A 16,464-nucleotide genomic window follows, 5' to 3' on the forward strand; every position below is an offset into this window, starting at 1 on the left:
TCTCAATTGAGATTACCATTTAGATAACTCTAGCTTGACACAAAACCAGCCAAGATAAAAATTATATAGAACTTTTAATGTCATTCTTCATTTTTATTTATTTATTAATATATTTATTTTGAGATAAGCTCTTGCTATGTAGTACAGGTTAGCCTCAAACTCATGACCTTCCTCCTTAAGCTTCCCAAATGTTAGGAGATAGTTTCTCATTTTTATACAATCTTTAAAATTCAGGTTTTTATACCAGAAAAGTATTTCCCTTAGGACCAGGCCTAGTTCAAGGGCTCTGTGTCACGCTTGGCTTATGACAGTTTACTGGCTGACAAAGATTTGTTTCAGTGTCCCGAGTTCTGCTTTGTCCACTCTGCTTGATAGATACTGAACATACAATATAGAAAAGCTCAATTAATTAATGCACACATGATCATAAGTGTCTTTCTTAAGTATTTCTTTGGGCCTGGAATAAGAAAGGGGAAGTTGAACATAAAGAAAAAACCTAGTGAAATATTATGGATAACATGGTGGCTAAATTATTTTCAGAAAGTATTGAGGATTTTTTCCTTCCCTTCTAGCAGAGACATGAGTGATGTCAGCTTGGTCATGTGATCTACAATGTTAGAATCCATACAAGAACAGAGACTTGAAGAGACCATACACAGTGGTTCCCTGTACCACTGGAACTGGCATAGAAGCATGACTGTGACCAACTGCTGCCTTAGGAACAAATGGCAGACACAGGGCACTGAGCTGGGCCTGGTAAGTTTGTCTAGCCAAGCCCTGCATATGATAGCTTATCACTATCAAGGCCCAAGAATGGGAGCTATACAAACCAATACTACAAGAGCCTGAGTATATGGTTCAGTGGTTAATGAGAGCCTGAGTTTACCCAGCATACACATAAAAACCCTGGATGTGGCCTGTAACCTCAGCACCAAGAGGCTGAGAGACATGAATCCTGGGAGCTCATTGGTTGGCCAGTGTTGCCTAAAACAGTGAGTCTCAGGCCAAGTGAGAGACCTTGTCTCAAGGGAATAAGGTGCTGAGCAATCTCAGAAACTGCCTTGATGCCAACCTCTGGTCTCTACATGTGCTCCCATGGGTAATACATACGTGCATACATACATACTTTTGGAATGCTGACTGTAGGGTTGCTGGTTAGGCAGTCTTGTTCCTGGGACAGTTAGCTGGTCCAACCCTAACTGGAGAGGAGTCAAAAGCAGATGCTGAGGTCAGCGAACAAAGATGGAGGTGTTTTGGCTCAGCCTTGGCAGAGAGCCCTCTGTTCCTTGATTTCTCCTCACTTTCTGCTTTGCGGGTATGTTGGCAACTCCAAGTCAGGGTATGATCATTCTGAAATCCCAGGCTGGAGGGAGAGTCCCTCACATGGGCCCCATGCCTCTCACATGCAGTAAGCACACACAAACATGTCCTTTATTATCCCTGCTTGGCAAGGCCATCCCACACCCACTGAAAGTGTGATGAGCCAGAACGAATCCATCACATATAGGGTGAAGACATGGACTCCCAGGCAAGGTGGGGTTGTGACAAACCAATCTCTCATTAGGACCAAGTGGTGGCTTAGTTGTTGATAACAACTTTTCACGAATACTGTTAGCACTTCAAGGAGACATATTTTAAACATGTTTGGACAACAATGGCAAAATCAGTAGCACCTTCTACTATTTTCTAGAGGTTGGATGAGCTCCACCGTCTTCTTCTTTCTGGAGATGTGTGCAGGAGTAAAACACAGGTTGGAAGGACAGTGAGTAAATGTCACGGGAAGAAGTCACGCTTCTTTGTATTCTTAGGTCATCTGGATGAGCAAGTCTCCTAGCAGGAGCTGTGTGTCATAGCCAAGGCAAGCTGCCCACACCATTCACTGCAGAGCACCGCCGCCGGGGTCTGTCTGTATTCCAGCTTTCTCGGTAGGATTCCTGGAAGGATACTCTTAGCTCTGTTGTGTCAACTGCCAGCACCAAGCAGCAGCCACCTGCTCAGTAAACCAGGGCTGGGGTGTGGGAGGTGGGGGTGGGGGTGGGGACACTGCTCTCTGAGGACCTTCAAGCCACAGCTTCCAAAAGCCATGTGCCTGGGCCAGGACGTCATGGGAAAAGTAGGTCAGAGAGAGGAGCTTTGCAGAGGATGGGGAGGGAGAATCAGAGGAGAAGAAAGAAGATACAGAGGGCTCTCTGAAGAGGCAGCTGCATCTGTGCTTCCTGGTAGTGTGACTCAGTGTTGCTCCCAGCAGTGTCTACTGTGAGCCTATTCTGATTTGGATTTTCCATTACCCTTGTGGCTGTTAAGGGGAAAAAAACAAAACAAAACAAAACAAAACAAAACAAACAAACAAACAAAAAACAACCATGCCCTGACTCCCTTTTCTTTCTTGCTGAGCTTTCTGTGAAGTTGAGAATGACCTTGAACTCCTGACCCTCCTGCCTCTGCTGCTGCTGTGCTGGGATGACAGGCATGTACCATCACTTGTGCCTGCCAAGGAAGTACTCTAGCAACTGAACTACACCCCTAGGTCCCCTGTGTGCTTTTTTGTTTGTTTTTATTATTGTTTGTTTGCTGTTGTGTTGTGGTTTTGTTTTTTGTTTTGTCATTGTTAGCAGCAAGTAATGACGCTAAAGCTCATATCAACTGCTGCATGCAACAGTGACTTCTGTCACAGTCCAGGGCCAGGATGCCACCCTCCTTGCCTCTTAAGCAAGTGTGACGCTGCTATCAATGGAAACTAGGGAAAAGCCATTGAATGTCTTCTGGGTCTAGGCCTGCCACTGTAGCACCTCTAGGCTGACTGTGAGAGCGCTATAGGTAAACATCCATTATTCATTTATAGCATTATAGGTCATCATGTCTGTGATCTTCTTTTCAAAACCTTCTGCCATCCTGAAAGATATCTAAAGATTACCTTCAATCAACATTTTAAAACAAAGACTTTCCCTGATCGCTGTTGGCGCCAGCCGCTTTGCCCGCCTTCACCAGCTGCCTTGAGCGAGCACCTCAGTCCTAGGATGACAACCGCCCCCCTCCCCAGACCAAAAGGAGCAGTAGAAACCCCAATCTCCAGGACCCCTGGGACACAGAGTCTTCGAGCAGCGACACTGGTGGGAGCAGCAGCAGCAGCAACAGCCCGGACAGGGCCAGTGGGCCAGAGAACAGCCTGAGCCAGTTCATCCCCAGATCTTGGCCCAGCACCCCCCAGCCAGTGCCTGAGCAGTCAGTCTGTCCTATGCCACAGCCCTTACATCCACATCCATCAGACCCAGAAGGAGGCCCACTCTCACAGCCTACAGCACCGAGGCCGGCCTCCAACATGATGCTGCGGCAGCTTCTTGCCTTCTGTGAAGGGACAGCACTGTGCAGATTGGATACTTCAATGTAATGATTTGTTTTTAAAAGTTGCACACGGTGGGGGGGAGGGGACGCCTGTTGGCTTTCAGTCTGTATTTGAATATTGGGTCAGCAGGCAGCTGTTTACTTGGGATTTTGCTGCACTATTGCAGTTTCAGTGGGGGTTGAGAACAATTTTTTTTTATAGGATTATTTCTAGAGAGGGCATCAAATCTCCATCATGGCAATGTATGAGGAAGTCTTATCTGACTGATTTCCATATCTTCCAATTAGATGCTGTACTGTACGTAAAAGGGCCTCTTAAAAATGCCAGATCTTCATTTTTTTAAATCAAAAAACTAGTAAAGAATTACAAACAAAAGAACAAAAAACCCAACAAGAATAAAAAACCAAAGACTTACAAACATGAAGTGCTCCCCCCCACCTCACCTCCCCCCTGTGTTATTTCCGTAGCCAACTCTACTGTGAATATACTAACTGAATATACTAACTGTGGTTGCAGGGAAGGGCTTTCACTGCAGTAATACTTAACACATCATTGTTTACTCTGCTGTGGCAACAACAAATATCCTGGCCTTATAGTTCCATCACTTTGAGGAAGTCCAAGGCAGGCACTTGGGCAGCCTGTCAAACCATATCCACAGTCAAGAGAAGAGGGAAATGGAAGCCCCTCGTTGCCTGCTTGCTTGCCAGGTAGCTTTCCCCTCTTTTATGTAGCTCAGGGTCCAGCCCATGAAATAGGTGAAGGAATTTGGACTTTCAAATTCCAAACTCAGAGTGGGCCTTCCTACCTCAAAGAACAACTAGGACAGTTCCCCCACAGACACGTCCACAGACCACCCTGCTCGAGGTGACGCCTCTTTAGGCTCTTTTTACCAGGAGGTGCTAAGTTGTGTCAAGCTGACAGGCATAGCCAACCAGTACACCACCTGACAGAGAGCTACGTTTGGATTGAGAAACAGATTTTTTTTTTCCTGGCATGAATGGCCTGAGTGCTAATGCAGGGCTGTCTAATGGATGACAAGGCAGGTGAGAGAAACCTTAGCTTTGACGCTGATGGTGTCCTTCCAGCCCTAAGTATCCCTGCTGCTTTCAATACCAACATAAAACAAGAACCAGATGCACCGGGACCTTCAAATTCCAAATAACTGGGACCCCAGACACGTTCTTCTTTTGGCAGCCTACTTTCAGTAAGTGCCTCCAATGCCAGAACCCACTCTGGCAGCTAAGAGCATGCCTCATGACTCATCGGATGAGCACACCTTCTTTGACTGCATTCAAGTCAGGAAATGCTGTTGCTGTTGACTAGATTGTATTTATAGGAAACTTTCAAAACATCTGTTGATTAGTCACGTGGAGTGGGGCTCCAGGAATACAAAATCACAAGTCCTGTCCCTCGGGCCCTGACTTCTGTGGAAGCAAAGCAGCTTCATTTCTCGCAGACATGACAAATATTCCTAGGACAGAGGTGACAATGGGTGGGCAAGAGGGCATGTTGCTCAGTATGGCGATTAGCCTCCTCCGGTTATTTATTGTGTGAGTGTTTGCATCCACCCACACAGCTATTGTGGAAAGCCGAGTTAGACTCCAGCCATGCCTCTAGGAACACCTTCTGTGTGCTCTTTTCCTGGCCTCAGACTCTGTGGCTGTGTACACCCCAAGACCCCAACTACTCTGGGATCTTCCCAAGTTCAACCTCCAGCCAAGGTCTCATCTGTATAAGTACTCTACATTTCACATTCTTTGCTAGAGTTATCCATTTTGCCCCTCTCCCCCACCATGTACATATGCACCACCACACCAAGTTTTCATGTGGGCTCACTTTGCCAGCTAAGCATTTCCCCACTTCACCATTGGCTTTTAACAAAGATACTTCTGCCCCAAAGTCAGTCTCTCTCTCTCTCTCTCTCTCTCTCTCTCTCTCTCTCTCTCTCTCTCTCTCTCTCTCTCTCTCTGGCTTTGAACTCCTATTTGAACCAGACTAGCCTCAAACTCAGAGATCTGCCTACCTCTGTCTCCCAGGCTGGAATTAATAGCATGGGCCACTGAACAAGGGCTCTCTGTTCATTTCTTTCTCTGGAGTCTCCAGTGAGAGCAAGAGAGCAATCTGCTTAACGTAGACTTCCATAGCCCTTCTTCTGCTATCCTCCTTGCTTTCCTTCCCACACTCATTTCATTTATACTCTGTGCTTCAGATTCCCTCCTAAGCCCCTTGGCCTGTCTTTCCCCACCCACATTTGACAGGCCAGCATGAGTCACTGGACAGTTACAGCCACTTGTTCAGTATTTCATTGTGACTGTGCCGGGTACTGCAACCAGAACCAGAGAGCCCCAACTTGAACACACTTCCTCTGTCCTGACACTGGACATCCTCTTTCTTGGCTGAGGGATTCATGTACTCAGTGGCTCTGGGGATTTCCACTGGGGATCTTGTGACTAGACATAGCCCTGGTCTCCTGGGTGTGAAAGACACACATATTTTATTTCTCAGATTTTCCTCTGCAGGTAACAGTGATCCTTGGTGTTACCTTATCTGTGCTCTCAGTGTAGCATGGCATTTTGGGTACCACATCTCTGAGTCCTAGGCCCTCCATTGCCCTCAGGTGTCACTGAAGACTGATGCCCTGGAGAAGCCTTTTTGCCAAAGCCATGCTCCTCTTGTGGTTTGTTGAAGGCTGTCTGTATTCTCCTTAAGGCCATAGGCTCTATCAGCGAGTCTTCTGCGGTGGCCTCTTCCAGCTGGGGCTGTGGACTCAAGTCACCCCATTGCTTTGCACACTTTCCTTATACCCTCTCTGTATTATTATTTAATTGACTGTGTCAGACTTTCTGTAACTAACTCTTGGGGGTGTCTTCTCTTTCCCACTTGGACTCTGAGAGAAATTAGCAGCAAACATACCTTCTCTCCTGATCGTTCTCACTGTCTATTTGTAGAAAAAAAGAGACTTGTAAGATTCCTGATGTAACCAAGAACACACCTGTGCTTATGCCAGTGCGGAGACATCATGACGCGTGCATACTTCTGTATTCAGAATAAAAAAAGAGTGGGAGAAAGAAAGTGAGAGCAAGAGCACTCTGTGCTCACATTCATTGTATACCACCTACCACAGTGATGTCTCAATGATGATGGATGTCTCAGATCACAGACGAACTTTCATGCATCATAAAATTAATATCCTCAAAATTATGATCTCTATCTCTATATTACAGGTGATATCTCCCTAAACCCAGAAAAATCATCAAGAAAAAAATTTACATCTTGAAGATCTTTGTGTGCATCTTTTTGAATAATGACGTCAACTGTGCACATCGAGGAAGTAGTACAATAGAACAGATTTGTGGTGTGTCACAAATGACAACAAAGTGACAAGCTGAAAAGTCACCCGAGTTTCAAGCATTCTCAACCCAGCATGGTTTAGAGAGCCTCAGATGACTACAGATACATGGTACATCCTGCCGGGGAAACAGTGCCCTCTGTAGGTACAAGCCTGGGATCAAGACTGAACATGAATGCTTCCATTGGCTACAGATACTCAGTGTATCCTGAAGGGGGTGTTGTACCTTCTGTGGATGTAGGGTCTTCAGAGGACAGACTAAATGATTCTTTATATAGCTTGAAGCTGGGCAGACTCAAGAAAGATATTACCCCTCAAATGACTCAAAGGAGGTTAAAAACCTTTGAGACTGCCAAATATCATGGAGGTCTAGTTACTAGTTAGTCTTAGATTCTCAATGTCCCATCCTCATAGTCCAATACAAAGAACTCTACAAAAATCTGAAAGGCAGTGAAAAAGAAATGAGACAACTGGTCTACCTCCTAGAAGCTGTGCTCGTCGAAGGCAAAAAACCATATATGCTATATTCTTTGATACCTGAAATGTTCAGAACAAGGGCCTTGGGAGATGGCTCAGTTGACTAAGTGCTTGCCATGAAAGATTGAGGACCTTAGTTCAGTTCAAGCCTCAGGACCCACATAAAAAGCTATGTGTGTTAGTATATACTATTATCCCTGTGGTGGGGAGGGAGATACAGAAGTATTACTGGGTCCTAGCTAGCATAATAGCAAGCCCCAGGTCCCAGTGAGAGATCCTGTCTCAAACAATGACAAACAAGCTGAATAGTTTCTAAGGAATAATGCCCAAGGCTGTTCTTTGGCCTTCACATGCATTCATACACAGATGGATGCACATTTGTACACATATGGACATGCACATACACAAACAAAATGTGGTTTGGAGTGTCAAAGTCATCTAGAATATTCCACGTAGAACATTCCAAACCTAAGACTTGAAAGTTTGAATATGGCTATATCTGCTGGCTAGTTCATCACACAAACTGGTCACTCACTGGTCTTGAGTTGCCTGTTGACTCGGTCAGGACTGTCTTGAGGTATCCATTCCTTCTGGCATCCATCATGTCCTGAGAGTGACTGTAGAGGCCATGGCTTGAGGGGGATGCTGGAGGGAAGGCAATGACATCAAGGCCACATGCGATTTAGAGCTCTGGTGATAAACTTCAAAGGAGAGTTGGGAACAAAAGACCACAGGGGCTGTGGTACCTCCTAGTGGAAAGGAAGATTACCTTCTCATCAATCTCAAACAGCTGGCCTGGCTCATGTGTCCACACTAGGTCCCAAGAGACATTCACCACAGAGCACACTCCTGAGCTGCAAGGGCTTGTTTTTTCTCCCTTAGGTAGGCTGAGTTGGGACTTCCGTGGAAGACAGTCCCTAGGTATGCCAGTTAGTTTTTGTCAACTTGACTTAAACGAGAGTTCCCTGGGAAAAGGGAACCTCAATTGAGGAATATCACCCCCCCCATCAGACTGGCTTGTGGGCAAGTCTTTAAGGGTATTTTCTTGACTGATGATTAACATGGGAGGGTGCAGACATTGTAGGCAGTTGCCACCCTGGGCAGCCAGTATCGGGTCATATAAGAAAGCAAAGTTAGCAAGCTAGTGAGTGGCATTTCTTCTTAGGCTGTGCTTCAGTTTCTGCCTCTAGACTCATGCCCTTAGAATGTTAGATGAAATAAGCTCTTTCCTCCCCAAGTTGCTTTTGGTTAGTGTTTTATCACATCAAAAGAGAAACACATCGGGACACTCGGATTCTTAGTACCAAGGTTTTGGGTTTGATAGCGTAATTTTGGTACATATTTCAGCTACAAAGCAAAGTAAGGCAAGAGGATGTTCAAAGTCCCATATGACTTATTCCTATAAATTAAGAGACAACATGGGCTCATGTTGTTCTATAGTGGGGGAAGGGTGATAAGATTGCTTAGCCTTCCTTAGCACTGTTCTTTCACTGCTTTCCATGTGGTGTCTCCTCTTCAGTGCTGACCACTATTTCCATTGAACACATAAATAGTAATCTAGGGGCTAAAAAAAGCAATGGACATAAAAAGTCACTGAATTGCTTGTTGAATCTGGAACATTCCTGCTGATAGATGTGAAAGCTTTTTCCTATTGCAGCTAGGTGCAGGAATTCAAAAATAGAATGTATTCAATTTGACATTATTTTGTGTATTCTAAAAATTCTCTTGAAAAAAATATCTTCGGGCATCCATCTGGGAGCACATAATAAACTTCAAAAAAGAACAATATTTCCCAGGAAATCAAAATAGACATGTTTGTCATTGTTGCTATTTATTCATATTGGAAATCTGTCCCTCTTTATCTGTGATTATGTAACACTCCAATCTAGTTTGTTCTCCTCTCTCTCTCTCTCTCTCTCTCTCTCTCTCTCTCTCTCTCTCTCTCTCTTCCTCTCTCACAAACATTATCACTCTCACTCTCACTTTCTCACTCTGTCTGTTTGTCTGTCCTTATTCCAGAGACCCACATCAGGGTGATCTGAGATATTGCTGGCCATTGACCACTGTCTATTTTGATTGTTGAGTCATGGAATACCCTCGTGTCTTGCTGACCTTCACTGGCACTCCAGGTCTCAGAGTATATGTGTCTTTATTCCTCAGGCTACATTTTCTGAAAACATGAGGGTTTTAGAAGATAATAGTTTTATATAATGCTGCATGAAGGATACAATCTGGGCAGTAGAGAAGAGAGGCACATGTGAACAGGTGTGACATAACATATCAGAGGATGCCCAGGCAAATGCCAGCACAGCCTTAGGACATGAAGGTCACTCATCTCACAGGCTGCAGTGTTTGGGAACGGTGAACTTTGACCTGTGGAAATGGGAAAGTCTTCTGAGAGCCATATCTGAAATAAAGATGGCTCATATCTGGAAGTAAAGAGAAGAGTCCAGCACCATTAGGGTAGTGACCACTCAGGCACACCGAGGATATTGAAAGTTGATAGCCCTAGATGAATTCAGAAGAAAAGATCTGGCTGGATGCTGAGATGTAAAATCAGGAGAGAAAGGGATTTGGCTAGTCAGTGTCCTATTGTCGTGAAGAGATACCACAACCATGAAAACTCTTATAAAAGAAAGTATTTAACTGGGGCTTGCTTACAATGTCAGAGATTTAGTCCATTTTCATCATAGTGGGCAGCATGGCAGTACAGACACAATACTGGAGAAGTAGCTGAGGTTTCTGTCCCCAGACTGGCAGGCACAAGAAGGAGAGAGGGGTTGGGGGTGGGGACTGGACCTGTCTTGGGCTTTTGACACTTCAAAGCCCATCTCCAGAGAGAAGGCTTCCTCCAACAGGGCCACACCTCCTAATCCCTCCCAAGCAGTATGTCTCCTTGATGACTAAGCATTCAAACACCTGAGCCTTTGGAGGACATCTTTATTCAAACCATCACATTCCATTCCCTGTTACCCGTAGGCTTGTAGCCATATCATAATGTAAAAAAAAAAAAAAAAATACATTCAGCCAACCTCAAAAGTCCCTATAGTCTTTATAGTCTTTAACAGTTTTACTCCTATTTAAAAGCTTGTAGTCTCTTCTGAGACTCATGGCAATCCCTAACTATAAACCCTTATAAAAATAAGGTAAAGAAATAATAATAAACAAACAGACCTCATATTTCCAACATACAATGGCACGGCACATATATTACCATTCCAAAAAGGGAGGAAAGGAGGCACAGTGAGGAAATAATGATGGTAGTAAGACCAAAACTAGTTGGGGAAACTCCAAACTCTGTATCTTCGTGTCTGATCTCAGAGCGCTCTTCAGATCTTCAACTCCTTTCAGCTTTGTTGAGTGAAGGACACTTCTCTCTCTTGGGACAGTTCTACTCCCTGTTATCAGGTCTCCTTGGCAAGTATCCCACAACCCTGGGATCCCACACATCTTCAACATTTTGGGATCCCTAATGAAATTCAGACATCACCTTTACACCTTTACATATGACTTTTCTGGGCTTCCATGCATAGACAGCCCTGACACATGCCTTAATCGTGGAGGGAGAGTCCACGTCTTTCTTGTATCCTTTACTCTAAAGCAAGAACCACATGGCCAAAGTGGTCAAGTTTTCCTTCTTGCTCTGAGATCACCGCTCCTTGTATTCCATCTAGTATCAGGCTTTTCTTGAAACTTCTTATATGCTTGAGCACTGGACTTAACTCTCGTTATCCTTCCTGGTGCCCCTTTTCTCCTCAAACTCTGTACTTTGTACTTTTCCTTGCTCAGCTTGCTCCTTTTCATTATAGATCTGCCTAAGACTGACCAATAACCAGACCAATAACCACACGACAGAGTCAATATTGGGCTGTCCTGAAATCACCTCTGCCAACAACATTAATCCAAAACTCTTTAACTTAGCTTCAGGCAGATTTTTGGACAAGGGCAGAAAGTAGCCACACACCTTACTAAACTATCACAAGAACAGTCTCTATGCCACTTACTAATATTCTTCTCTGAAACCTCTTAAGCTGGGCCATCATAATTATGTTGTTCCTAACACCACTGTCTTCCATGCTCCAACTAGAATGGACCATTAAGCCCCACTTCAATTGCTTTCCTAATCCAAAATCCCAAAGTCCACCGTTTGCCACAAGCAGCATGGTCGGGCCTATAACAGTGATACCCAACTCTTGGTATCAATTTCTGTCTTAGTGTTCTGTGGCTGTGAAAAGGCACAATGTTACAGCAGCTCTCATGTAAGAAAGCATGTCATTGGGCCTTGATTACAGTTTCAGAGGTTTGGTCCGTTTTCATCATGGCAGAAAGCATGGTGGCACACAGGCAGACATGATGCTCTAGACGTAGATGAGAATTCCACATCCAGATCCATGGGCAGCAGGAAGAGAGCAAGACACTGGGTCTGGCTTGGGCTTTTGCAACCTCAGAGCCAACCTCCCAGTGACACAGTTCCTCCAACAAGACCACACCTCTTCCAACAAGGCCACGCTCTCCCAAGTAGTATCACTCCTTGATGACTAAGCATTTAAACATAGGAGCTTAGGGGGGAGTGGTTATTCTTTTCTTTTCTTTTTTTTTTTTTAAAGATTTATTTATTGCATATGAGTGCTTTATCTGCAGAAGAGGGTATCAGATTACACTATAGATGGTTGTGAGCCATCATGTGGTTGCTGGGAATTGAACTCAGGACCTCTGGAAGAGCAGGCGGCGCTCTTAACCACTGAGCCATCTCTCCAGTCCCAGAGTGGTTATTCTTATTCAACCACAACAGGCTGGATTCCATCAGGGAGGCTATCAGACCATGAGGAAAAGAGGCTGCTAGGTAAAGAAATGGGAAGCCTGCGTGAGGAAGCAGGCCAGGGGAGGAGGCAGAAGAAGGAAGGAAGTCAATCTTGCAAACATTGCTGCAAATCATTGTTGTAAACAGCAACTACATGGAGGTAGACTATTGTGCCCAAACACAGGGATGCACTGGAGCAGAGAGGATTGACCAGGTGGGCTTACATGGACGGCGCCTTTGGGAATACTTAGGCTCTTGGCCACCTGTGGAAGAAGAGTCTTCATCAAGCTGCAGAGCTGAAGGCCGCACTGGGGCAAAGCTGAAGAAGCACAGGCGACAGCTCAAGAGGCTGTTGGTAAAGCCTTGTAGGCAAGCAGGGGAAGCAAGGTGCTTGCTTCTCTGAGGGAGGGTAGTGGGCCTTTACTCTCAGAAAGGCCCTGAGTGCTCACACAGGAGATGCCATGTGAATCAACGACTTCTTCCCTCTTCTGAGGGGTTGTCCTGACACCATTCCTTTTACTATCCCCTTCTAATATATGCAGATGTCAAATTGTTGCATATATACAGCGTTAGCCCTTCTGCTGCCTTAATACTTGCACGTCTCTATACAAAATTCTTACTGCACTTGCTTTGTGTCCCCGTAGCTGCTCTCAGCTTCCAGGTTGATATCACTGTGTGCACGCCTAGGGGCATAGCGACCAAACAGAACTCTTTATGTCCTAGTGTTCACATCTTTCCCTTTCTTGGCTTCTCATCTGCACTGTCACACACCTCAGTGACCAGACCAGAAGGCTGATGGAACTGGTTTCTGCATTCACTTCACTACCAACCCATGGCCACCTTTACAATGCCACCTCCCTCTGGATCGGATCATGTTCTTTTCACTGCTTGACCCACTTGCTTCTGCCTTGGTGCATTTGAGTTGCTCCAACAAAACGGCCTGACCCTTCACTCTGGTGACTCATCTCCAACAGACTTACTCTCTTCCCAGGAAGTGCAAGATCAAGGCAAGGTCAGATTCGGTGGCAAGTCAGATCTGGTGAAGTCTAGCTTCCACTGTGTACCACACAGTGTCCATCTGGGAAAATGGGCTTTCTCTAAGCTTCTTTCAAAAGACACTGGTCTGTCCCTTGAGCCTTCCCCTCATCACTCAATCCTTCCCGATGGCCCCGCCTCCTGGTGCCATCACTTTGGGTGGGAGTACAGATGTCAGGTGTTATCTTTCTACGCCACAGTTACATCATCTTTTTTAAACACAGAGTCTCACTATGTAGTTGGCCTGCAACTCACAGAGATGCTTCTGCTCGTCTCCTGAGTGCTGGGGTTAAAGGTGTGCACAGCCATGCTTGTAATGCCTGTCTTTATGCAACAGTACTGACCTGGCAGTACTTTGTTTAGCACATTCATACATAGGCTCACAGGAGGGCACAACAGGCAATAGTGTCTAGTAGGTGTTTCCCCAAGGTGGGTGGGGGGATGACAAGGAGTTTCATGGAACATAGCCAGCCCCTTCCCATGATGATCTACTGTGAGCAAACTCCTGCCCCAATAGCTAACGTGGCATGTGGTAGTATTTCTAGTGGGAGGAGGCATGGGGTTACAAATAGAAATAGCAAGACAGCTTTTCTCTCACCTTGTTATTGTGGTGCTCAGATGCATCCCCGAATCTTCACAGGAGGCTAATGAGGAGGGATTGGGAGTGCCTCTAGTCTCTAAGGGGTTTTCTGGCTTCTCAAATCAAATGCAAGCACAGAACCACATACAGAGTAGAGAGGGAGCCTGCTGCCTGCATGAGAGTTTCATCTCACACTTCAATCTAAAAGAGCCCTGTGAATGTCACCCATGGCCCAGCTACATCCACAGCCAAGAGGCAGCCTGGCGACCTGTGGCCAAAGCTTTACATAATCAGGGTCAGGATTTGTCTTTTATAATCTCCCACGTCCATATTCCTAAAATGACTTCATGTGGGTCTAAGTGAATTTGTTGAGAAGCAGATTATAAACTTGGCCAGGGTGAGATGAAAATTCAAGCTGCTTTTACTAAATATATGGCGAGACTAGCGCAGGCCAAAGCACTAACATTCGATTTTTCCTTTTCCTCTTCTCCGTTGGTCTCCCTTCTGTTGTGTCCATATATTTTCTTATTTGCTGTTGATTGTCATGAGGAGCAGAAACAAAGTCATTTCATAAATTTCTTGCCTGGATTTTCCTGGTCACCTTAAATAGAATTGGCTGGTTTTAGTCTAGATAAGACTGTTTGGTGTGCCTGCATAATCAGCTTGCATTTAGTGGCACACAGGTGTTCATTCTTTCTCCAGCATGGATGGACTGGTTCCCTTCCCCCATACTCTGCAGTGCCTGCGACACTGACCTTTGGCGCACTAAATCGGTGTGACCTTGGGAACTCAAGGCTTCCTTTCTGTACACGAGGTAAGGCTGGCTGCTTTGGATAACACGTGGCTTCTGCCTGCCTTGTGCAGGGGTATATGTCCCAGGCACTTGCTTTGAGTGTCACCAAAATACACACAGGGTCCACTAATGCTGTGCATGCTTGAGCACTGAGAACCGCTCAGGATAATCAGGGAGCCATGGGTGTGTGGTTGTACCTGTCCCATCAGCTCACACCTGTCTCCTAGTCCTTAGGAAACACAGATTTGGAGGCAAAGAATTTCAGGATGGTGTCTACAGAGTATTCAGACAAGTGGGGAGTCTTTCACAGAGTGTGTCCCAATATGCATCTTTACAGGGCTGTGAACATGAAGTCAGCCCAATTGTAGACCGAACAAATCATAGGCTCTGTTATAGACAGGAATGGAATCTACCCCTAGGGGGACATGTCCACGTTCCCGTAAGAGTTAATCCAGTTGGGCGACTGTGGTGACTTAAATGAGAAATGACTCAGGTAGGACCAGGCAGCTGATGCTACTGCTTGATGCTGATGTCCCATGAGATGGTGATGATGTTTAGTAGGAAGAGGTCCAGCCTTGCATGGAGAAGTACGTTGAAGTGAGTCACTGGAGGCGGGCTTTGAGAGTTCAGAGCCTCATCCTATGTCCGGGTTGCTCTCTCTGCTTCATGCTTGTGATTAAGTATGTGACAGCTCAACTTCTTGCTCCAGCTGCCACTGCCTTACTGCCCTTGCCTTTATGGACTTGGTCCAGCTGCCTGGAACCATAAGCCACAATAAACTCTTTGCTCTATAAGTTGCTTTGGCCACAATATTTTATCACAGCATCAGAAGAGTAGCTAATTCAGCCGGTCAATGACCCAGCTCAGGGCCATCCCTAAGGAGTAGGTTCACCTTAAGCTAATTTATGTTTCCTTCCCAGAATGTCTGCTACAATCTCTCATAGAGCAAGGCTATACTGATCCGTAAGTCTGCCTGTTTTTCTGAAAAGTGTGACTTTTTCTTTTCTTCTTACCTTTTTTTTTTTTTTTTCTCAAAGCATGCTTTCCCTAATTCTTTAGGATTCATTTGAAGGAGAGATAAACCTGTTTTTGTTATGATCCCAAGTGTGGGATGGGGAACGGTCTTGTAAGAGAACAGGTGAGGTTAATCCACTAAAAGACAAACCACCTTGTACGGGAGCTTGATTGTTGCCAGCTGAAAAGATCCATGAACAGACTCTGGGAGGAGATATATAAATGAGGCCCAAAGTGGAGGCAGGGCCTTCGGAAATTTTGGGTAGTTTTGGCTGTTCATCACTGCACTTCGAGATGCTCCTAGAGAGAACCGCTCAAGGGAAGGCTTCAGGGCTCCGGGCTTCTGCTGAGGTTCTGGGTTCTGGTTACTCTAGGTTCTAGCAGAAGAAATCCTGCTGATTATGTGGGGAGAATCGTTCCTTGGAACTGATATCTTTATGGGTTTGTTATTGTATTCTTTAATCCTCTTTTTCTATTGTTTAAGTTAGTCGGGTTATAAGTGACATATGCTTGGTTAATAAGTTCGTAATAAAATATATTTGTTAAGAAAATTGAGCCTACACTCATTCTTTTCTCTAAAGTCCCCCCCCCCCCCCGGCATGTGGTCACCTGCCACCATTGGCTGACCTCCATGCTGGTGTGTCTCAGATGGGCGTGGCTTCTTCAGGCAGCTGTGAAATTTACACTTCTGCTCTGGGCCTTTTCTTTGCAACTTTAATAAAAAACTGCCCTGAGTTCCATTTGAGTCTGTTCTTTGCATAGGGAGCTCCGGGATGAAGCTCTCCTGACTCTTCAGCCTTTCTGTGATGCAGTCACCTTTGTATCACGCATACTCCCATTAGATAACTTCAGTAAACTCATCAGCTCACCAAACTGGACTTGGGCAGAACCATTTCTTTGGCCTGTCTTCAGCATCCTACTTGGCATGAGTAGAAATTTGTCACAAAGTACCCCTGACTTTCCTCTACTGTGACAAGGAGGTGGCCTAATGCTGGCATACTGTAATTCTGAGGGTCTTTCACCTATTTTTAATTATAAGAAATCCAGCCTGGGGCTGAGGCTATACCAGTTC

At 45.3% G+C, this 16,464-nt stretch overlaps 1 pseudogene; it reads left to right on the forward strand.

The window, feature by feature from the left end:
* Window positions 1-693: 693 nt before the first annotated feature.
* LOC127187058 (protein FAM104A-like) lies at window positions 694-3,377 on the forward strand (annotated as a pseudogene).
* Window positions 3,378-16,464: the final 13,087 nt, after the last annotated feature.

The sequence above is a fragment of the Acomys russatus genome, chromosome 3 (assembly GCF_903995435.1).
Source record: "Acomys russatus chromosome 3, mAcoRus1.1, whole genome shotgun sequence".
Lineage (NCBI taxonomy): Eukaryota > Metazoa > Chordata > Mammalia > Rodentia > Muridae > Acomys > Acomys russatus.